This window comes from Protopterus annectens, chromosome 1.part0, assembly GCF_019279795.1.
Source record: "Protopterus annectens isolate FY-2018-M chromosome 1.part0, PAN1.0, whole genome shotgun sequence".
NCBI lineage: Eukaryota > Metazoa > Chordata > Ceratodontiformes > Protopteridae > Protopterus > Protopterus annectens.
In genome coordinates, this window is record NC_056725.1 from 1,529,915,984 (window position 1) to 1,529,941,653 (window position 25,670).

Here is a 25,670-nt window from a genome sequence, read left to right on the forward strand (position 1 = left end):
TTTAAGATCAACCTTGATGAATGGATAGGAAACCACAAATTTGTTCCAGGGGTTCCACCTGTGTCCCTAATTGACAGGGTCAACAGGTGCTGACTGCGGTTTCTGTTTGGGGATAAACTCTTGGATAGGCTTGTAGGGGCCCCAGGGCCATTAGTCTAGTAACCTCCTATGATCCTATGATCCTATGGATTGGGAGCCTGATCCATAGATGGAGTAGTCTTTGGGATAGATCCCTATCTCTCCATCATGTCCTATTTATATCACAGGCAAGGTTTACTTCTTTATAACTGGTAATTCTGGTGCTGTTTGTTTTGTGGATATACAGGAGGTCCATTAGAGTGGGGTCTGACAATGCCCTGTATGCCAGGCATAGATCTCCCCTCAAAAGCTTGTAAGTGAAAGAATACAGGGATAGGGCCTTGAGGCAGTCTGCATAGGACATTTTACTTATGTGCTGTATTGTTTTAGTGAGGAACCTCCGTGGACATTCCAATTGTTGGATATGCCTGGCTAGGTACATACCAAAGGGGGCATTGTACTCAATAAGAGGTTTGATGAATGCTGAATACACTGCAACAATGACTTCCTTGGACTTAGATGCCGTACCTTTGTTTGTAAGTTGCACAACATAGTATGATTTCCTTACCACTGTAGATACATGATGGTCAAAGGCTAGATTACTATCTATTTGTGTCCCTAAGTCCCTGATGACTGGGTCAGCTCTAAGGGGTGTGTTGTCAATATGATAGTTACCAAGGATGGATGACTTCCCAAAGGATACTATTATGCATTTCTTGGCATTTAGCTTTAGTCCATGGCTCTGACACCAGTTGTTAGCCTGTGTCAGCCCCTCCTGGAGAACATTTGTGTCAGTATGAGATTCAATGACAGCTCCTAATTTAAAATCATCTGCAAATTTAGTTATCCAGAGACCACTGATATTGGCCTTGACTTCTGAGAAGTAAGTGCCAAAAAGAACAGTCCAAGGATTGATCCCTGAGGGACTCCACCTGTGAATGGCCTCTTTGCAGAGATGGACTCCCCAATTCTAATGTCTTCGGTTCTGTTTGTGAGCCAGTTGGCTATCCACCCGGTGATATAGGAGTATGTACCTAACCTCTTGAGTTTATCAACAATGCCTGAGTGGGGTGGTGTATAAAATGCCTTGGCCAGGTCAAGGTAGGCAGTGTGAACCATTTTGCCCTCATCCATTGCTTTGGTCAACTTCTCAAAGAAGTCCACCAGGTTGAGTAGGCATGATCTGCCCTTGATGAAACCAAATTGGGATGGGTCTAGTGTCTGGAGGTTTACTATATCTCGGTTGATCATCTCCATGATAATTCTTTCCATGGATTTATATATAAGACTATTGAGACTTATGGGTCTGTAGTTTCCAGTGTCTGTAGATGGCCCATATTTGTGCAGGGGGGTGACTGTTGCCATTCTCCATTCATGAGGCACAAAGACTGTTTGGAGGGTACAGCTACATAGTAATTCCAGAGGCTCTGATAGGTTCATGCTATTTAGGAGGCATCCTGGGACATTGTCTGGAACCATTGATGCAGTGTTCTTGACCTTAGAGAGAGCATTAAGGACCTGTTCCCTAATGATAGTAGGGAGAGTTATATTTGATGATATTTCCTGAGGGAAGGTTGAAGTGGAGATAGGAGTAAACTTGGGTGATGAAATCATCAGCCAGGAGGTTTTCTATATCCTCTGGCTCAGTATAGGTGGCTCCATTTACAATGACCTCTGCACACAATTGTGTATTGCCTTTGAGGTTACAGACATAACTAATGAATGCTTTGTGGTTGTCTTTGGCCTGGGAGACAAAATTACCTCAAATTTGGCTTTGGTAGACTTTATTTGTCCTCTGAGGTGTATGTTTAGTTTGATGAAAGTGCTTTTACCCTGCTGCCTGCTGCACCTCCTAATTTTTGCCATGATTTTCTTCCTCCTGTTATACAGCCTATTGATTTTGTGATTCCAGCAGGGTGGCTTTTTTATTGAGTTAGTTCTGGACTTCTTCATGGTCATTTCAGCTGCCTCTTTGCAGCTATTAACATGCTTGCACAGGGGTTATGTGAACAGTTCTGCATAGGCAGCAGTGTTCTCAGGGTTTATGGGGCCTTCAAAATTTGCCAGGTTCTCACTTAATAGCAAGAGGTTAGCCTTAGAATAGTTCCTGAATATTCCAGGCTTAGCTGGGGTTCCAGGTCTTATTTTTTACTTCAAAGGAGACCATTCTATGACCTTACCAGGAAAGAAATTACAGTAGGGGGTGTGCAGCAGTAAACTGGCCCAGATCCTGAATATTCCAGGCTTAGCTGGGGTTCCAGGTCTTATTTTTTACTTCAAAGGAGACCATTCTATGACCTTACCAGGAAATAAAAAATAGTAATAGACCACCACTTCAACAGAATCCTTAGTTAGTCGAACTGAAGGTGAATGGTAGAAATAAAACTTCGGACTCTGCACGACAGAATAAAATTAAGAATTTATTTGGTAAGCGCTTTCACGTACTTTTCAGCACGCTTCCTCAGACCATAAAAACAGTAGTGCAACTATGTATTCTTATATAGCAGCTAAACAAGCAACAATTAATTAAGCCAATAAGCTTAATAAACAATTAATTAAGAAATAGATGAAAAATCTTGACTTAAAGATACATTAACATTAAAAACAAACATCCATCAGCAAAGCTGCTATAAACCTGCTCTAAAAACGCAGAAAAAAGATACTATTGATACTAATATGAAATATTAAAAAAGCATACAACTAAAATGCTATAAATTTGTATTAAAACATTTCAATACATGCATTAAAGCTAAAAATACATATGAAAAATGCATGAAGATATGTATTATCAGCACAATAAGTAAGTTTAAAAACTAAAAAGTATGGAAGCTTTTTACTTGTGAAGCTTGCAAAAGAACATGACCATCAGGCAAAAAGAGAATGTCTAAAATGCCACTATTCATAAGTAAACTCACTTTAACTTAAAAAAGAACTACAAAAACAAATCTACAAGAACCAAGTGAAGCTGTAAGCCTATTGAACAAACAGGGGGTAACAGAGGAAAAAAAACTTGGTAAAAATGGGGGGGGGGCAAGGGGAGTTAGAGCAGGAAGAAGGAATACATGAAATATGAATGCATGAAATACAAAAATGCTATTCCAGCTAAAACTCATCTACGTGTATTAAGATATGGTTTTATAGAACCATATAGGTTCAAACCTGGTGGGTAATGCCCTCTCAATCTCAATATCCATTTCAGTTCCTTTAGTTCAAGGAAATTCTGGTAATCTCCCCCGCTAACATTAGGTGTTACAATTTCTAGCACCCTGAACACAAAGGAGTGGTTAGGGAAGCATTGCACGTGTTTTGCCAAAGCATTTAGTTCATTCATTTTCTTTATATCATAGGTATGATTGTAAATCCTATTTTTTAACTTACGCTTCGTAAGGCCTATATAAAATGCAGGGCAATGTACACACGTGGCTAAGTACACTAACCCTGAAGTATCACAGGTAGCAAAAAGCCTAGGTTTGAAGGTATATTTTATTTCTGGATGTACAAAAATTTGTTCCTTCGTGATAAACTTACAGTAGTTACAGCGTCTACAAGGAAAAGTACCCAAAGCTACATGAGAAATGGGTTTGGTGGAGATTGGTCTATCGCAAAGCAATCTTTTAAGGTTTTTGTTGTTCCTATACGTAAAATGTGGAACATTTCCTACAAGTTGTCGAGTGAAGGTATCTGTCATAAGTACCTTCCAGTTGTTATTTATTATTTCTCTAACAGTACAACTATCATTAGTATAGGTGGTAACAAAACTTAACCTTTCAGTGGAAAAAGATTCACGAGTGGTGTGTGTAGTGTGAGGGTGAGCATATGTGATACAAGTGGAGGGCTCTACATCTTTGAGTAGTTGCATCCTAATTGTTCTTACTAAATTGGGATCATAATGTCTCTCTATGAGTAGATGTTCTAATTTATCTGCTTCAGAAATCAAATTTATTGGATCCTTACAAATTTTCTGCAGCCTAATGAACTGGCTTTTAACTACCCCCTTGAATACATGCCGTGGGTGCATGCTATCATAGCGTAATATAGTATTCCTCCAGCAGGTCTTTCTAAACAAAGTGGAATTCAGAGAGCCATTTCTTAAGTCCAAAGTTGTATCCAAAAAGTTCACAGAATCAAATGAAACTTGTGCTGTGAACCTAAGGAAGGTTGTAGTGGTTTCTAGATAACTTTTAAAAGTAAGAAAATCTTCTATGCTGCTTGTTTAGCTGCTATATAAGAATACATAGTTGCACTACTGTTTTTATGGTCTGAGGAAGCGTGCTGAAAACCAAATAAATTCTTAATTTTATTCTGTCGTGCAGAGTCCGAAGTTTTATTTCTACCATTCACCTTACCAGGAAAGAAATTACAGTAGGGGGTGTGCAGCAGTAAACAGGCCCAGATTCAGTATGGCTGCACCCCTGGTTGGTGTACTGACTATCTGGTGCAGGGAGTTTGTGGTTACAAAATCCAAGAATCTCTGTGCATGTACATTTGTGTCGTATAGGATTCCCAGTTAATAGTGGGTTAATTAAAGTCACCCATGAATATGGTATTGGGTTTGATGGTTAGTGTTTCTAATAAGTTTAAATACATGGTATGGGTTTCCTGGGTTACAGAGGGGAACCTATAGCTTGCAAGGAAGTGGTATTGGATTTTTACCTATGGCGATCTGAACATGGAGCAGCTCAAGTGCATTGTCCTTTTTAACCAGCCTTGAAGTATATTTATTTTTGATGTAAATAGAGACACCTCAATCTTTAGTCCCTACCTGTGAAGTAGCAGGCCTAAATGTGTGGAAGGCATTATAACCTTGTACTGTTGGTGTACTCTCCCTGGCTTTAAAGCATGTCTCAGTGAGTGCACAGGCATTAGCATTCTCTAGGGTAAAGAGAACTTCTAGGGAGTGGAGTTTTTTTGCTTAGACTCCTAGCATTGAGCAGTTATACCTTTAGATTTTCTTGGTTGTGATTTGCTATGTCGGAAGTAGTTTCAGTTTGGTATTGCCTAAAAAAGGCACTATAGGGGAAGACAATGTTTTAGCGAATATTCAAAAGCGTAGAGGGAAGAGGTGCAGACCATCCCTGACAAAGCAGAGTGGTCTGTTGACCATCTCCTTCCATGCTGACAAATCTTGCACCCCCTGAGAATGACACCAGAACCTAAGCCAGTTATTAAAGTCAATCATCTTTTGTTCGTATTGTGGCATCATCCTTGGAGAAGGTAAAATGCTGCTCAGTGCTAGACTCATACCAGCCTGAGATACATATTCCAAGAGCTCCATTATATTTCTCTTCATATAGTCTAGGGAGGTACGTCTCAGGTCATTTACTCCCACATGAACTATAACTGAGTCATATTGGTAATTGTGGTCCAATGACCTGAGTGCTTGTGTAATGTGGCAGATCCTAGCCCCTAATAAGCAACTGACCATAACTTTCTTCTTACTCAGCCTGGTGAGAGGGACATCAGTGTGTCTCATGATGGAGTCTCCAATGACTAGAATGTTGGATTGTGTGGTGTTTGCTTCTGGTCTTAGAGATAGAGGCTCCATGAGATTTGGTTCTATGTGTTTATGTGGGTGTTGTTGTGAAAGAATGCATTTGGGGCTGCTGAGGGTATTTGTTATGCATACATCATCTAGGACATCTTTGTGGTTTAAGATGGTTACATGTAAGTGCCTCAGCATCAATAAAATTGAAGTTGTTCATTTATTGGCGTCTTGTTTGCTTATCCCTTTGGAATATAAAAAGACCTGCTTCAGTGAGTTTGGCTATCTGGCTGAGTTTATCTTTGATGAGTTTCACCTCTCTGACTGTGCTTATTGGAGGTGCTTAGTTCTGCTGCTTGGAATTAGGAACTGTGTTGGCTTAGTAGCAGCTTGTTGCTTTTGCCTTTGACTTCCAGAACAAGCATACGTGTGTTTGGGAGGCGTTTAGTCCTGCTGTTTGGCATCAGGAGCTGTGCTGGTTTAGTAGCAGTTTGTTTTTTCTTGCCTTTGATCTTCAGTTGTTTTTTGCTCTACATAGATACTTCAGAAGCAACCTATAAATTAACCAACATGCACTGATGAAGCAAAAACTCATTCCATGCCTCATAGACTCAGAACTTTAGAGATGTAACAGTAATCCACAAACACAAATCCATCATATTTATCCAACTCGATGAGTCCAGAAGCTGCAGGCTGCCATCAGCACATCAAAGTAGAAACATCCTAGTAATCAGTGATTCCATCATAGGGAACTCTGACTCTATACTCATTAGTTTGGAAGTAGAGAAGGTGACAATCATCTCCCTTTTATTGGGATCAGTCATAATGCAATGGCTCTACGATCTCTCAGCCAGGGCAAATTTGACTATGACCTGGTGGTAGTACATGTAGATGTCAATAGCTTGACGTGCTCAACCCAGAAGAACATGCAGAGAGACATAATGGAGCTTATTGTGTATGTGTCAAATGCAGGAAATACTCTGGTCCAGCATGGTATTCTACCTGCCCAGAAATTGCTGCATAGTCACAAACATAAGTTAATTGACTATAACAATTGGCTAAGTAGCTGTCATCATTCTGTATGGGGATCCAGTATGTCAGTTTGGGTTGAGATGACAGACAGCCCAGATTGCTTCACCATGGATGGCCTGCATCTTTATTCAGAGATTCAGCATACTGCCCAGAGTACTTCTGGCCCGCATAGTGTTTTTTTATCCAAAATCTAGTTTCTGGACATTCTGAATCAATAGAAAGGTGTGTGGTAGCATCCAGTTTGGACATATCAAGATACCTGCGCTCATTGCCAGAAGTCTTAAAAATATATTGCTGGGACTCATAGCTCTCCTTCAAAGTGAGCATATCCGTGTCTGTAATACAAAATAGAAGTGGTTTCAGTATAAAGACTGCACTCACTCTTCACTGTGATTCAGTCTGGCATGCTTTTGTCCTTCTGGAAAATGAAGCTGGGTATCATTACTAGTCAGAGACCCAATTGTGTCTAGACAGAATCACATTACATTAAAACAAGACAGAGTATCAGTTCATAGCCTGCTATGAGATCATATTCCATACTGCTGGAAGCCAGTAAAGGATTTCTATATATGTTTTGGGAACTATCAATGAATAAAAATACCTGTCTGATGGGGAATTTCAACTATACATTATGTGAAGCACACATATCACAAAGGTTGTGTATACCAGAAAATTCCTATACTTCATAAATGCTAACTACCTTACACAAATAGTAAACGTGCCAACTAGGGGCAAAGCCTTCTATACCTTGTTCTCAAGAACATCACAGCTACTAGCATTGCTTATATAATATCCTTATCTCTGCTCACATTCAATCACAGGTAAGACAAAGTGTCTCGGGTGAAACAAATTCAATCACGAAACAAATTCAATCACAGGTAAGTAATCTTTAAATTTACAGGAGTTAAATCCCCACAATAAACACTTCTGAATGCAAAGTCTTTAAAAAGATAAAACTGCTAAAATTATATGATCTTTCAAATTCATCTGCAGGATTTCCTGCTTTAATGTAGTTTCAGCTGTCACCTATATTAATAAGGTTTACTCCCATTTAACAAACAGTGTACACACGTTTGCCCCATTTGGAACCAAATATGTTGGAGTGTAAAAGTAAGCCACCTTAGTGGAATGCTAGCATTAACAATCTGCATAATAGAAGAAAAATACAAATGAAATCCCGTAATAAATCATAATTTATCCAGCCTAAAGACTATCAAACAAGATCAGGAACAATCTAAAAAATTACCATAAGGAAATTCAAAGTAAAACACAGATTAACATTGTATTTATTTAACATTTGTTCATTTAACATCTGTTTACCAGGATATTCTGACTTGGAATGAATCAATTTTCACAGGAGGACTGGGGAGAAGCGCTCCAGATATGTGTTTGTAACTTTGTAAATTGCGATTAAATCCAAGGATAATCAGAACTTCTTCTTTTACTACATGATATAGTTAATAAATAACACTCAGCAGAGTTCTGATTGAATTCATTATGGTATTACTTGCTGCATTCTTAAAGATATTGCCCATACCAATATACCTGGAAGTTAATTTACTGTCATCTTCAAACTGGAAATGGGCATTAAATTTTACCAGTTTTCTGAGTACTTTTCTTCACACAAGATTATTACAAGACATGTCCTAAATGCAATCTCTAAAGTTAAAAATACTGCCTCTATGGGCCCTGAAAGTATACCTGGTTGCTTAATTAAGAACACCAAATCTTCCTTCCGCCACCCCATTCTAAAACTCTTCAACTTAAGCAAACCCACAAGGTATGTTCCTAAGGAATGGAAAATGGGCATTGTTATGCACCTCAATAAAAGGAGCCCTTAGTTTAAATTGCAGAAAATGCAGACCCATCACTTAATTTGCTAAAGCTATGAATCCCATTATATGTGATTTTATAAACTCCAGTATAAAAAATCTTATTGTTCTAAAACTCAAATAATATGCTTTTGTCAAAGGAAGATCATACCTATTTAAATAAGTAAATATCTTTGAGAAAAGTCACTGAAAGTGTAGATAGCAGCCATGAAGTTCAAACAGTAAACCTACATATGGTCAAGGCCTTTGGCACTGTTTCCAATGAAATAATTTAAAACTACATTAAATGTCTAAGTGTAGACCTTTATCTTGTAAGATGCAACTGTAAACCAGCTTACTGGTAGAATCCATGCAGTTGCAGTAGAAGGTCACACATATGAAAACAAAAAGGTAACTGGTGACATTCATCTGTGTTTAGTAATGGGATGCCTTCTGTTTAGCTTCTAGTGTTTTGATATCCAAACCTCTAACTTAAATAAATGACTAGCTAAATTTGAGGTGATGACTGTAAGCTGAATGTTATACTTTGCTTAACATCAGATACTATGTTACTCTACCAAGGGTTAAACCATACAAATCAATGGTGTAGTAGACATTGGCTTAAGTTAAATGCAAAGTTTAGGTTGGTTTAGCATTATCAGTCCTGATGAACCAGTCTCAGCAGCAGCTAACAGTGTGCACAACATATTACTCCAGACTGCTATACTCACCAGAAGTATTAGCAAATTAGGATCATAGAATCATAGGAGATTACAAGGCTATTGACCCAGATGCCATTTTAAGCCTAGCTGTTCTAACCCAATACAATACCAGAGAGGTACAAGTCAATACCTAAGACTGCATTTAGTGATGACTGCCCATGTCTAGGAGGGTTGTGGGCACTATCTCTGGTAAGAATTTATGGTGCCCCAGCCACTCATCCAGGTTTCTCTTGAACAGTGTCATAAAGGTGGTCTGTTTCACATGAATTGGTAGCCTGTTCCAAAGACGTGACAAACACTGTGAGATAAATCTTTCCCTCCAGCATGTCCTATTTAAGTTACAGACCATATTTAAGTCCTAGAACGGGTAGCACTAGACCCATTTAATTTGTAGATATGCTGTAAGTTCATTAGGTTTGGGTCTTAGGTTGCTCTGTAAGCCAGGCATAAGTCTCCCTTAAGAAGTCTATGCGATACGGAGTATAGTGACAGGGATTTTAGTCAGTCCATGTAAGGCACATGCTGGAGGCCCTTGATCTTCTTTGTTAGAAACCTCTGAGGCCTCTCTAATTGTTATAGATGCTTAGTATGGTACATAGCAAATGGAGCATTATACTCAATTATGAGTCTGCTAAATGAAGAGTATAGGGGCTTATAACTTATTTTGCTCTAGAGGCAATTCCTTTACTAATCAAGTGAGCTATGCAGAAAGCTTTCCTTACAATGGTAGATACATGGTGGTCGAAGTTAAGGTCAATGTCAACCTGTGATCCCAGGTCCCTTATCACTTCATGGGTAATTAGGGTACTGTTATTGATTTGATAGTGTGAAGGGACATTGTTTGTGCCGAAGGGAATGATGATACATTTCTTTGCATTTAGTTTGAGACTGTGACTAAGACACCAGTTGCTGATCTGTGTGAGACCATCCTGGAGTATACTGACATAATTTGGAGATTCAATGATTGCCCTTAGTTTGCAGTTGTCCACAAACGTGGTCAGCCGCAACCCTTTAGTTTTAACCAGCACTTCTGAGAAGTATATACAAAGGAGTAAGAAGTAGGGGGCCCAGCACTTACTCCTTTGGCACCCTGCTGGTAACAGGTCTGCTGGTTGATGTGGAGCCACCCACCTTGATAGTGTCTGTCCAGTCTGTGAGCTAGTTGGCAACCCATCTTACAACAAAGGGGTTTACATTCAGTTTCTAAGTTTATCGGTAATGCCTGAATGTGGGATTGTATCGAAAGCCTTTGCCAAGTCGAGGTATGCTGTGTGCACAGATTTGTCCTCATCAATAGCCTCATGCACACTTTTAAAGAAATCCACTAGATTTAACAGGCGGGATCTTCCCTTCATGAAACCGAATTGGGTAGAATCCAGGGTTTGGAGGTCACCTATGTCTTTATTTATGAGGTTCATAAGGATACTTATGGGTCTGTAATTTCCTGGGTCTGTTGCTAGGCTATCTTTGTGGAGTAGTCTAACTGTAGCTGTTCTCCATTTCGCAGGAGCAAAGCCTGTGGTTAGACTATGATTGATAAGGGTACTTAGTGGTGATGCTACTTCATGTTTTAGCCTGTTGATAAGACAGCCTGGGATGTTGTCTGGTCCCATAGAGACTGTGTTCTTTGCCTTGTACAGGCTTTTGAGGACGTGCTCTTTAGAGATGTAAGGTGGGGGGGTGGAGTTTGGGTGAGGGTTTATTGTAAGTTAGGAGGGGATAACGGAGTGAAATTTTCACAAATATTATCCGCTAGCAAGTTCACTATCTCTGTGGGGTTAGTGTGTGTGATACCATTGGCCACCAGTTCTGCACATACTTGGGTCCTACCCTTTAAGTTACATACATAGCTGTAAAAGGCCTTATGGTTATCTTTGGCAGTACTTGCTAGGTCTCTCTCAATGGAGCTCTTGGAGGATTTGACAAGTTGTCTTATTTGCCTATTAAGGCTGAGGAAGGTGCTTTTCCATTGTTGGGTCCTTATCTGTGTTTTCTTGGATAGCAACATTTTGCATTTATTGTACAGGTTCTTGATGCAAGAAGTCCATAATGGCAGCTTGATTTTACTTGGGGGTCTGGCTGAGTTTATACACTTATACAAGTGATTTTACAGGGATTTAGTGTAAGTTTCAGTGTAGTTACCAGTTTCAGCTTGAGATGGGGCTTGGATTGCATTTATACCTTCACCTTGGTGAAGTTTTTTAGTCTGATTTCACTCTTTGTGAGTTCTGGTGTTAGTGTTACTTTGAAGGTAACTGATTTGCGATTAGTTTTAACTAATAAGGGTCCAACAGTGACTAATTTGTGTTCAGTTTTAATTAAGAAGGGTCCAACAGTTGCAGCAGTGCATCTGTTTGATATGTTTATGAGGACCAGATCTAGAATGTTTGTTCCTCTTATCGGGGTATGGACAATTTGCTCCAGGGCATTTGAATTCACAAAGTCAAGGAATGTTTGTGCCAGTGAGTCTGGGCTAAGGTAGGTTTCCCAGTGGATGGTAGGATAATTGAAATCCCCCATAACCAGTGTGTTCGGTAAAATTTGGATTGTCTTCAATTTGATTAACTAGGCTTCATGGCTGTTGTGAAACATGGAGGGGGATCTATAATTGGCTAGGACTCTTACCCACCATAACATGGACTTAGAGTAATTCCATGGAGTTTACCAGTCTAACTAGATATGAGGTAAATTTATCTGTAATATAGATTGAAACACCACCTCCTTTGGTTTTCACGTGTTCATTTTGCTGTCTAAAGGTGTGTAAGGCATTGTAGCCTTGCAGGGTCAGGCTACCATCTGAGGCCTTAAACCAGGTTTCTGTGACTGCACAGACATCTACATCTTCTAGTGAGAGAAGTCCTTCCAGGGGGGTGCAGTTTTTGGTTTATGCTCCTAGCATTTAACAGTGTGACCCTTATTTTGTTCTAATTGGTTAATTCCATGTCAGTAATGCTATTTTTGATACCTTGCCTAAAAAAGGCATTATGGGGGAGGGAAAAGCCTTTGCCAGCAGATGAAAGCCTAGGGGTGCTAGGTGCAAACTGTCTCTGGCAAAGCAGTGAGGTTTGTTGACCATGGCTTCCCAGGCAGACAGGAACTGGATCCCCTTGCAATGACACCAAAAAATAAACCAATTATTGAAATCAATCATTTTTTGTTTATACTGTGGCATCATTCTAGGTGAGGGTAGTATGCTGATCAAGGTGGGGGACAGCTCCCTACCATTTGACCACCATGTGGCATGAGTAGTCATGAAATTCTTCAGTCTGGACTACTCAATAAAGGTATCCCATCCTGATTAAAAGAAGTTACCATCCCTCTATACAGTGCCCTGATCAAACCAATTACAGAGTATAATACCCATTTAGTATGTATCTATTTGAACACATCACTCATTTGGAAAGTCAAAGATGCTCCTAACTAAAACAATCACTACATTAAAGTCTCCTCAGCTACCAAGTCATGGTTTGAAGCTCTCTGTATGTATACCACAAATATGACAGACTCGTGTATGATGATTTATGCCTCTCTCCTTGCAATTAAGGACCACAGCTCTCCTTGATGTCCAACTTATCTACAAAACAAATATCTCCAAAAACACTCAAACTAAAAACTTCCTGGAAAGACAGATGTAGTACTACCACCCCACCCCCCCCATCTCCGGGATGAACTTTTGTTACATGTAACATAGCTTACTACTCTTGCTACCACTCAAGCAAACACTGATGATTGAATGAGTAACTGCAAATTCATCTGATACCTAACTTGCTTTGCCCTCCTGGAGGAAGGAAGTGGCCTATCATGTTGGGAATTGGCAAGATGATTAATGCCCATAAAATTACTCTGCCTTGTTAATTCTATAAAACTAGGACAATGTAAACCAAGTCATCCTCCCACAGTTATGCTTCAGTGGTGATAGCAACATTTGGTTCTGCATCATAACAGTAACTAGACAGCAAGAATATAAGGGTGATGCTTAATTAAGCAGGATTTCTGTCTCATGACTGGGTGTGGTATTGATTGCAGCATTATTTCTCTCTGCTTAGCCATCACAGATCCTGTAAGCTCTGTCTTGTAAACTGCTATTCCAACAATGTAAGCTTCAGCAGTGGCAACTATATGCTAAAAAAGTTATCTGAAACATAAAGATTTTTTCTCGTATGTCCCATTTGACTGTATCTGTGAGGAGTCCTATATAACCCAGAACCAGGCTGTTAAATAAAAATATGATATATCAGACAGTCCTCAGGCTAAGTATAAAAATCATAAATCAGTCCAACAAAAGATTTAATAGCAGAGTAATACTAGGCCTGATGCATCAGGCTCGCTTGGAGGGGTTTGAATGTCACCACTGACTGCCAAATATGAAGGATCAAACTCACTGCCACCAAAATTTAGTAACTATTTGGCATTGATGGGATCCGAACCTCCCTACTGTTAACCATATACCATTTGGCTCTGTGATGGACAGGGGCTACAGTCCTTGGATCAGCTACACTGCTCCAAAAAGGTTTGATGCCTACTGTAGTGATAGTCTCTAAAGTCACACAACTGTTGACCAGCAAGTTAAGTAAAAGTAAAAAGGAAAATTGAACACAAATCTGATTCAATAAACAATTCATCAAATGTAACCAGACCTAAGAGTATAAAGGGGATATGAAGTGCTGTCCTGGGTATGGGCTACCGACATTCACAGCCAGACTACACACTTTCATAACATCACAATTCCATTTCTTCCCCTCTCTCGATCAACAAATGTCCTACAGTGTCTTTTATCCATATTGCCTTTAAAGCAGCTTATTTTTCCATAAAGCACACATACACACAAACCTGTACATGCAGACAGTACCAGATCATTTTTTGCTATGTAACAGAGGTCTTGTCAACAATGGGCAGATTCATGTGTTAATTAAAAGGAGCATGGCATGCATGATTTGCCACCAACTTAAATATATATCTATATCTTTGATATTACAGGTGGTATTGCTTGAAGGTGAAGGTCACCTAAAGGTTAAGGTAATTTCTTGCAATGCCCGTGGACTGACAAACCCAGAAAAGAAGAAGAGGATGCCGAACACTCTGAAAAAGGATCAAGCTGCTGTCAAACTCATACAACAGAAGTATTGAGAAGAAACTGAGCTTGAGAAGTTGACATATAGAGATTACATGGTCATGGCAAAAGCACATTGTCAGGGAGCAAAAAAAGTGGGGTAGTGTTATTACCTAACAGGAAAGTGTTAGCTGCAATGGAATGAAGATTAGATAGTAGATGGAGAGGTATATCATTGTGGATGGAAAGAAATTCGGAAAGGTCTAAGAAACTCATTGGTCTTGATGTGGATTCCTCCTAAAGAGAAACTTAATGTCTTCCATTCATCCTGCCTGAATTAAGTTTGGAGGCTGACACTGAATAACATCTTTAGGCAGTCTGAAAGTTCATGTTTCAGGCTGACCAGTAGGTAGCCCTGTTTGTTTCTGGCCATATAAGATAATTGGATAATTGTCTTGCCTTGGTTAGCACCTTGAGAACTTGTTCCTGAGAGATTTGAGAGGGGGCATAAATCCAGATGTGTGGTCTAGGAATATAGGAGGGGAGAGTCTAATGAAGTTTGAATTAAGTTTGTCAGCTTGTAGCTTGGCTATGTCCAGTGAGTCTGAGTATGAATATCCTTCAGTATTGCCTTTGTTTCGTGCTGAGCATTATTACTGAGATTTCAAAAATAGATAAAGAAGGCTTTGTCATTATTCTTTCCCTGGGTGGCTATTTTTACATCATAAAAACTGCTTTCAAACAAGTCAGACCAAAAAGTACACAATGAGGAACCTTGTTTGCAGACAGAAACGCCTCCGAGTCAAAAAGCTTCTTAACGCTTTTATTTTGAACAAACCAAAATTTTCACAGACCACTGCAGCTTCTTCAGAGAAACAAGTTAGACAAAAAACACTCACTTTAAAAATACTACATCAGGAAATGACATATTCCTGCTTCCTGTTACCGAACAGTTGTATTTAAAAACACATACAAAGTGCTAAAAAGTTAAAAGCATCCCACACTTAGAATCATTTTTAAAAGTAGCACACAACAATAAGAAATGGATTCAATTATATGAAAAAAGATCTCAGCGACTTAACAATAATATAGATGACAAAAAACAGATGTCATTACTGTTTACCATAAACTACTATACAAAATATGTAAGTAGATCTATCAAAAAGTATACTCTGATACTCACTTAAAACATTAAAAACAAATTTGCCTTGTATGAGGTGTGTATAAGGGATAAATACTGCTCATATTTGCTCAGGCTTAGTTTATTAAACATTCTGTTTGTGCTGTAACCATGCAGGACTAAGGAAAAAAGAAGGAGGGGGAAAGGGAAAGAAAAGGAAAGGGAAAAGTATCCTTTGCCCTCATGGAAAACACGACCTAAAAGATTCAGCACGTGAGAATCCATTGTGTCTTCCTACTAAGACCACTAAGACTAGGTTATAAACCTGCCTGTTAGGTTAAGCAAGCCCTGAATATTAGACGGTCAAGTCAACTAGCTAGACCCAATGTGTTAGTGCAAGGTGCTGAAAACAAACAAGACTGCCAAGTCATCCAATATGTGTTGCCTGATATACGGGTCAGACCTAAAGTCAGAGAAAACTATATAATAACAGTAGGTTTTACCTAAAATAACTTTTTAATTTAAGAACTGGGGCAATATTGCAGTTAGTGTTAAGGCCAGGGAGACAGAAAGCGTCCAAGCGCAACTGCCAATCCAGCTCACAATTTTCTAGTATTAAAGATACAGGGCCCCCTCTGATTTTTAAGGGTACATGGTCTATAGCCATAAAGCTAAAACCATGTTTAATAAACTAAGCCTGAGCAAATATGAGCAGTATTTATCCCTTATACACACCTCATACAAGGCAAATTTGTTTTTAATGTTTTAAGTGAGTATCAGAGTATACTTTTTGATAGATCTACTTACATATTTTGTATAGTAGTTTATGGTAAACAGTAATGACATCTGTTTTTTGTCATCTATATTATTGTTAAGTCGCTGAGATCTTTTTTTATATAATTGAATCCATTTCTTATTGTTGTGTGCTACTTTTAAAAATGATTCTAAGTGTGGGATGCTTTTAACTTTTTAGCACTTTGTATGTGTTTTTAAATACAACTGTTCGGTAACAGGAAACAGGAATATGTCATTTCCTGATGTAGTATTTTTAAAGTGAGTGTTTTTTGTCTAACTTGTTTCTCTGAAGAAGCTGCAGTGGTCTGTGGCTCTTTGGTTTGTTCAAAATAAAAGCGTTTTTTTGACTCGGAGGCGTTTCTGTCTGCAAACAAGGTTCCTCATTGTGTACTTTTTTATTTTTACATCATATCTGCCTTTGGTTGATTTCATTTGGACAGAGTTCCCCTGCAAAGTTTAGGAAGAAAGTTATTGATATCAAGAGAGGTAAATTAATTTTGTGTACAATGAGTTTTTTTCTTTTATTAAAAAAGTCTGTTTATATTAAGGTTCCAACACAAGGGTTTATTTTTTAACTTGGCATTGTAATATTTCTTAGCAGGATAGATGAATCTATGCAGCTATTTACATGCGCATAGAATTTGGCAGTAAAGGATTCAATATAAGCAATGAGATCATCAAGATAGAAGGGGCTTTTAAAGGAGAACCGCACCCACAGACTCAAAAACATTTTTATTTCATCATGGATTGATATTTCCTAAATTTTAACACCACTCTGGGACTATATGCAACTTTTTAAGTATGTTTATATGTGATTTCATAGTCTGACCACATGGCATCTGGCATCTTGAAGTAATTCAGATTGTTTAGTCTGCCTCTAGATATCCCAAAATGGAGTACTCGTCTGTAAAAAGTTACATCACCCAGGCTTCTTTCTTCCTTAAGCTCCTGTTACTGCATTGGTTTTACATGCATACACTGCTGTCGTTCAGTCATTTAGTTTTCAGTAACATTTCATGCTGTTCATTGACTACGTAAAACACAAACAGTGCAAATGCCACAGAAGAGACTTTCAAAGTGCTTTTTACTGCTGCTTCTTTTTAGATGGGTAAATTGCATTTTTGTGATGCCTGAATTGTACTAGTTTGACTCATCTCCCATCTCCCTTCACAACTAACTTCCCTAGCTGTCAAAGTGCTAAGGGTAATTTGAGCTATTACCTGCTGTGATTGACAGCTTACAGCAGGAGACTTAACTCATGTACTGTTTCCTTGTTTTACCCTTTACTTTCTGTATGGGTAGGGGAAGGACCAGGGAGATGTGACATCACAGCATGGGTAGGTTTTTAGGACAGTCATGCTGATGTCAGTTTGGGGAGGCAACTGGCCAGAAAACTACCTGTATTCAGTGGCCTTGATGACATCAATGAACTGGAGACTGCAGCAAGGGTGGGATATACGTTTATTGAAAGTGAAACCACCACGGTACAGTAACAATTCTAGTGTAGAAAAACAGTCAATTGAAAATATTTTAAATGCTGTGTTGTACTTTATTCATAGCAGAGACAATAAATAATGAGATAAATGGCAGAGAAGTTGAGCATTTAATAACAGAATCCTGTTGTTGTCCTCTAAATTTAGCCAGGTCATTGCTCAGTTTTAGTAGACTGGTTTTTGCGTATTCCCTGAAGAGCAAGGTATTGGAATATGCTTCTGGCTTCAGTTTTAAGGTGAATGTGACTGATTTCTGGTCAGATTTGACCAGGGCAGAAATTACAGTTTGTCAGTAAAAAAAATCTGCCCCATACTGGTAATGACAAATCCAGCATTTTATTTCCCTGGGTTGGTGTGTATGTTTGAGGAAGTATAAGTCTCCCAGTTAAAGGAGGTGTATTTGAAGTTTTCTGGGAGAATGGTGTTTGGTATATGCATTGTGACTCTATACTGATTACGTCGAAGTATTGGCCAAGGAGGTGATCGAGCATGTCCTATAGTTAGCTATTACATTATAAGGAGGGTTATTGTTAGTAATTTGGATGTGGAGGAGATTCATGCCATACTTTGTTTAATGAGTCTGGGGGTGAAATTATTTTAAGAATATGGTGACACCACTGCATTTATTGCCTTCATTTAATGAGATGTGGCTGAATGTACTGCAGGCATTGAAGCCCTGCCTTCATGGAGTGCTTTCTTTGGTCTTGAACTAGGTCTGTCAGATGATGAATATGTCATTGTTTTCCAGGATTAGAGTGCTTGTAGAGAGAGGAGCTTTTTGTTAGGGCTCCTAACAATGAGCAGCAACATCTTTATATTATCTAGACTCTGGTTTCTTATGCTGGAAGTTTTATAATTCTGACATAGCCTAAAAGGCGAGCAATGGGGGTGTTACAGGATATGTCTCTTACTAAAAAGCCTTAGGGTGATATGTTACAGCCATACCTGGCAAAGCAGTTAGGACTGTCAAGCATCTCCTGTCAGGCTGATATATATTGTATTCCCTTAAAATGCCACCAGAGGCTATGCCAGTTATTAAAGTCAATAATCTTTTGTTTGTATTTTAACATCATTCTTGATGGTAGAATGCTGCACAAGGCTAGATTTCAACCCGCCTAAGACACATATTACGAGATCTCTGTCATGACTCTTTTCAAATGGTCCAAGAAGGTACATCTCAAGTTACATCTCAGTTCATTTACACTCATATGCACCATGACAGTGCTACATGCGTACTTCTGGTACAAGGTTATGACTGCATACATGATGTGGTGAATCCTGACATGCAATAGGCAACTATCTATGGGTTTTGCCCATGCTCTAGTCCTGACTAAATCACCCCTTCTAATTTATGCCCATTATATGCAACTATATTTACTCATTTTACTTAACATCCTCTCCTGCCCCCATGATTAACTAACCATATATCTTCTCTTCTTCTATTACCCCTTCTGCTAATACCCTTTAACTATCTGTCTCGTGCCCTCTCACCTACATAGCATATCATTACCTTACTACAGTCCCTCTCCTTTCACCTCTCATCCTTGTTCTAATTGACTTACAAATAATCTCTTAAAATTATGTGCTTGGTCAGAGCTGTGTATGTGCTTGGTTTAGTGTAGTGTTGTATGTTAGTTATTGCCCGCATGTTATTTTTCATGGCTTCTTATGAGAGCTTTGCCTGCAGTAATATTGTATAACTGCATCTCTTACTCAATGTGCCAGTTTGTTTAAGGATTAGGCAGTGGACAATAAACATGGCACAATTCCTACATTGTCTCAGTATGCCCATTTCAATCAAGGTGGCTACAGAGACATTTGGAAAGTGAAAATCCATGGTACTAAATGGTTACTAATGTGTGCTGAATGGACTCTATTGCCTACAAGGTTTAGCGTTGATTAATGGAGGTGCTATCTGCTTGGTAGTGCAGATAGTACCGGTCTCAACACAGTTGCATGCAGTCAGGAATTGATTATATTTTTCTCCTTCTCTCACCAGAAGCAAAAGAGTAGAACTACTCCCATGCTGATTCTTTAGATTTTTGTATTAACGCAAGTAATGCTGGATTAAGGACAGTTGCTATAGTTTTATTCTAGTATATACCCTGGACAGAACTTTCAGTAACTGACCACAACGGGAAGCCAAACTGCATGAAGACACTGAATATGTTTTCATCAAAACTGCAAGCAGATTACTGAGTGAACTCGCATACACATAGCCCAGATAGAGACCAGCAGGAATTAGTGCTGCTCTCTTCCTTTTCTTCAGGGATAAAAGCAGTAGTATCAATCTGAAACTGGCTCCTAAGATGCAATTTGTTGGCTTCCAGGGGTTGGTAAACTCTGCAAAGGCTAGGAAACAGTGTCTCTCTGCTCATTCTTTTACCATGAGCACAACAAAAGCACTAATCCCAAACCAGTGCCTGAGAAGCATTTCCTAGGCTCCCCATTGACTGGTAATTTAGTTCTAGATGTTGCAGATTTTAAAAGTAAGAAGGGAATAATGGATTAGTACCCTGAATATCCCAGTGCATGGTAAGTAAGTGGGATGGTATGAAACAGGCTAATTCACACTTTTAAGAGTCAGTATATGTCGGATATTTCCTGTTTGATCTTTAAGTGCTCAGTAGAAAGAGCAGATAAGATGAGATGGGGTAGAGCTGCCACAGTCACTTTTTATAGTAGAGTTGGGCAGCTCAAAAGCCAGCAGGTTTAAAACAAAGCAGGTATTGGCTGGATGGGAAAGATCCAGTTCAGTCTTACACCAGCAGTCATCTCACAATACCTGCAGTTAAATACCCTTAATAAGAAATCCTAATTCTTAGCTCCTCTGACTTATTAGCTAGATTGAATGCATTTTTCAAACAGAAAATGGAAAAGGATTTTTTTCTAACTGACCCTATCCAAGAACTTCTAAAACTCTAAAAAATCTTTAAGGTAAAATAAAACTTAAAATAAAACAGTAGAATATAATAACACCAAAATCTAAATATAATGGAAGTATACAAACCTTAATTAACGTAATCCAATCAAAAATCCAATATAGTCACACACCAGCATTAGTCTCACAGCACTTGCAGCTAAACAGGAATACAGTTATATACCCTAAATAACACATCTTATTTCTCAGTTCCTCACACTAATTAGCTAACTTTAATTCTTTTTCAGTTAATGAATGGAAAAGAACATTTTCCAACTGACCCTAACCAAGAACTTTGAAAACCCCAAGAAAATAATGTTAATGTAAAACAATTTTTAAAATAAAACAAGCTGTAACATAATAAGAATACGATAACTAAATAAAGGAATAAATAAAAGTAAAAAATAAAAATAACACAAGTATCCAAACTTTGAATGAAGAAATTCAATTTATTTTAATCCACATTTTTGTGGTTATCTAAATGTATTACCAAGTCTTGTTCAGATAAATGATAATTACATCTGGAATGTATGTATTAATTTAATCACAAAATATATTTATTCTTATATTTGATGCTGCTGCAAAATACATTTTTGACATTAAACCTCTGAGTGCCTTCAATAATGTTACTCTCTGTATAAAAGGATCCAAGAGGAATGTGAGAAACTGTGAAAGTACCTCACAGTTTATGGAGATGGCACACTAGACCAGCATATAGGATTTTAAATGAAAATAGTTGCTCTGGGACTGAAAGTAGAATGGTTCTACTGGCAGAAAGCCTTGTCAGATCAGCCTATCCAACTTCACTTGACTTAAGAGTCCAATACAGTCTGGAGCTCAAGAAGAACTTCAGGAGTTACATTAAGAGACAGTTTGAACTGCTGAAGATAGATACAATTGTAGGGTGGTGGAAAATTGTTACTATGCAGGGAACAAAATATTGTATATATTGGGGTACTTTTCATTAACAGGTGTTCTCCTGGCTACTACAAAAGGAAGGCACAGTCTCCAAGCAAAAACGTTTATTCTCTTTTCACATACTGGTGAGAGAGTCAATTTTTTAGATTTGGAATTGTGGGGTGAACAAACAGGATTCATTGGTAGGAAAGTTCACAGAAAGTTCAAGGAGGGTTCACATTTTCTACATGGTTCCAGCTGTCACCCCCCCACTTGATTTCATCTTTACCATACACTGAGTTTCTGAGAATAAGTAAGTTGTGTAATGTAGATAACGATTTTGAAGAAAAAATACAAGATTCAGTTAAAATGTTTACACACAGAGGATATGGCAAGACAGAAGTGTTAGAAGCTTTAAATAGGGTTAGAATTAAACGTTATAAAGGTGAATATCTAAGCAGAAGAAGAAACTCAGTAAATACACATAACGAGGGACTTCCATTTATTAAGTTGATAGATTTTGATAAAAGAAGAGGTAGGGGAGATGCAGGAAATAATAGTGCTAACCACATTGGTAAGATGATTTACTTTATGACTATTTACAATGTATTAAGTCAAAATATTGTGCAAATGTTATATTACTATTGGCCTATGTTGTTCAAAGATGGTATTTTTGGAACAATGTTTAGCAAGCAAACTTTTGATTTCTTATAAAAAGGGCCATAGTACTTCTGATATAATAGTGCACAGTAAATTTCAAATTCCTGAAGTACGAATACAGAGACAGATTATTTTAAGATATGGCACATTTAGGTGTGGGAAATGTTCTATTTGTTTTCATGTTGTAAAGAACTTTCCTACTATTAATTCTGTACATGTTTTTCCAAATGGATGTTATACTTGCAATACAAAAGGAATTGTGTTTATTTTGAAATGTCCATGTAACAAGTTTTATGTAGGTGAAAGTAAATGAAAGTTTAAAGTGCATCTTCAAGAACATATAAGGGACATTAAAAAGTAAACTGTGATAGTTCTTTTAACTATGCATTTTAAGGAAGTTCACGCAAGTAATTTTAAACTGTTGCAAGGTTGTGTTTTAGAACAAGTGGGGGTCAATTTTTTAGACCCTGTAGCAGTAAAAGAAAAATTGTTGTGTAAAGAACACTTTTTACTTTGAAATTTGATACCTTGTTTCCAAGGGTTTAAACAGAAATAAATTGGAAGTATTTGATTGAATTAATTGTTTAACTAACTGATTGAGTGAGTATATATGGGGTGAGAGAAGTTGCATTGCATTTGTGCTCATTGAAGACTTAATAGCCGAGGCACTAAAGTGTGTGAAAAAAGAAAACTATTTTGCTTGAAGACTCTGCATTCCTTTTGTGGTTCTAATACATTTCGTTTAGACTTGCAGTGGCTGTTTGGTTCTACTGGCTACTACTGGGATCAAAGATTGGGCTGTGTTGTTTGTCCTCCTCACTGATGACCTTATATATCAGGTGAAAGATGTTTAGTTTGCTCACACAAGCGCACACGCATGTGTGTGTGTGTGTGTGTGTGTGTGTGTGTGTGTGTGTGTGTGTGTGTGTGTGTGTGTGTGTGTGTGTGTGTGTGTGTGTGTGTGTGTGTGTGTGTGTGTGTGTGTGTGTGTGTGGACCTATTAAGTAATTATGGAATGAATCTTTCAATGCTTTTAGGGAAGACGCAAAAAAGTGACAGCTACATTTTATTTTAAAGAAGTGCAATATTATGCATTTTAAATGTGGGATTTGCAAGGCAGAATTTACTTTTTCAGATTGTAAAGCTGTACTGATAGTGGGTAGATCACTGAAGTAAAGGAAAGCCAGTAGCTACTGTTATCCAGTGCACCATGGAAAACTCATTTTGGTCAATGATGAAGGACAATGAAAAAAACAACAGCATTCTAAGGAGCATTTTAGATGCATTACTTTGAATAACAGTGTATGAGTTTGTGTTTACTGCTTTACATGTTGGTGGTAAAGTCTGTTTTTAAATAACATCTTGAAAAGCACATACTTTTGCATATGCTCTCTCCACAATAACCAGAGATTTATGAATGTCCTACAGTAGTTGACAAAAAGATAATGTGTGGTCAGAGATGCAGTGTGTGACAGCAGTTACACAGATCTATTTGTCTGAAGAGTAGAGAGATGTGACTGCATTTTAACAGGGTGTAAGAAATGTTGGACTGGCATTAAATTTACACCAGATGAAAATAGGATAAGAAGTGAAAGATTAAACAGAAATATTTTACAGCAACTGTTGTAAATGTCTAAAATGCACTGCTATGGAGGAAGCTGTATGTTGTAATCTGAATGATTCAAGTATGGAGCAAGAGCAAGCAGTTTGTCCTGTGGGCAAGGTGAGAGTGGAGCAGTTGTAGTAAATGACAGCTATATAGTACCATAAAGTAGGGGCATGTTTTAATAGGAATGGATTCAAGGAAGTGCTAGAATGAGATTGTGTACCTTGTCATGTGATGGTGGTGCAACTATAGCTACATATAGCTATTAAATCCACAAATGTGCTAAACATGCAGTATTAAAGCCATGAGAAGAAGTCAATTATATAGGAAAGACTTTTTTTAAAAATAGATGATGCAGAAATTTTCATTCTGTTTTGTTTTACTTGTCTCATTTGTGTTTTAATGGACTATATTCTATTAAACATTTTTTAGCTATTAATGACAGCTCTGGATTTTTACTTTAATGACACCCTCATTAGTGCAGGATATTCTGAGAAACAGCTTCTCATTTACAACTTTTCTCAGAAAGGTAAGTGCATTAACAACTAATTTGTCCCAGTCTGGAATAAATGCAATACTGTTGCATTACTCTTTCACTCCATCCAGTCCTGTGAACCTCTTCATCCAAGAAATCTGGACAGAGATAAAAATAATAGGGTGACGCCTTCCCAAAATCAGGGACAATTTTTAAATATTGCAGTTATAAATTTAGAAAGCTGATGGAATTAAATGTTTTGCATTAGCATACATTTTCTGAAACTCAAATAGATGTCATTATTTAGTGACTTCAGTCTTAATTGATTGACTAGAAAAACAGAAGTTTTAAAAGGAACAGCCCAAAAATCAGTGACAGAAATCTTGACATTCTGCAAAAATCTGTACAGTTGAGAGATATGCTTTCTACAATCCTTTCTCATGAGAAGACACATCAGTAGTTATTACTGGAGTATGAAAGTAACGTAATATATATTTTTTAATGTAGATGTTGGTTAATGTTGCACTGGCTGTTTGCTCTTCAGTTAGAAATTGAACATTTAACATTTTCAGTACTTTTTGTCATAACCAGTTGTTTTCAGAACCAGTTCACTCAAGATCTGTGGGCTACAAAGAGTCCACATTGGGCTTCATTTAGTGTTAGCTGCTGATATATAGGAATGCCATTTCAGATTTATTGTTACACAAACACAATGGTTAAGAGGTGGGTGGTCATATTTTCCACAAAAGGCACCCTATCAGAAATGTGAGATTCAAAAGTTCGACTAGTGAAATTCTGAATAATTAAGAGGAATCTTGTTTGGACAACACCAAATTGTGAAAGTTGCCACTGCTCATTAAAAGCATTTTTCAAGGTTTCACCTCCCCCTTACACACATACATACTCTACTTGCATGTACAAATTTTAACATCACGGCACATTTGAGGAGGAATTCTCCAAGATAAAGAAGTTTTGGTCTTATTTATTTTATTTATTTATTTAAATTTGTTGACCGGGAGTGTCCGACTGGACATAGATCCATTTTCAGCGGAGGCCTGGGGAGAAAAGCTCCACAGTAAAATAAACAGACAGTAGTTACATTGGATTACATAGCGATTAACAATTTAACAAAGCAATTACTTACAACATATTTACAGATGAAGAACATAGTACACCAGTAGACAACTAGAATCTTTATCTGTGAAGTACATAACAGACATTAACAAATGTTACAATGAGAAGTTTCTGCTGTATAATAAGTACTAGGCTTATGAGCATCTGAGCTTGCTATAATCAAGGTAGTGGAGTGGAAAGAAAGGTAGTGTCTTGGTGTATAGTTGCCTTAGAAAATTCTTCAGAGATTGAGAACTCACACTTTTTGTTTTAATTTGTTTGGCTCCTTGTACCTCATTATTAATGGGCCTGCCCTCAGTACCACACAGATTCACACTGGTCCTACCCTCCATTCTCCTACTCCAACCACACTTATTCCAATGTTGCTGGGACCCGCCACGGATCTTAAGGCCATC

The 25,670-nt window shown here is 38.0% G+C and overlaps 1 protein-coding gene across 1 annotated transcript in view; it reads left to right on the forward strand.

The window, feature by feature from the left end:
- PLG (plasminogen) overlaps positions 1-25,670 on the forward strand; it is a 791,307-nt gene that overhangs the window by 312,356 nt on the left and 453,281 nt on the right. The gene's annotated exons all lie outside the window — the stretch shown is intronic.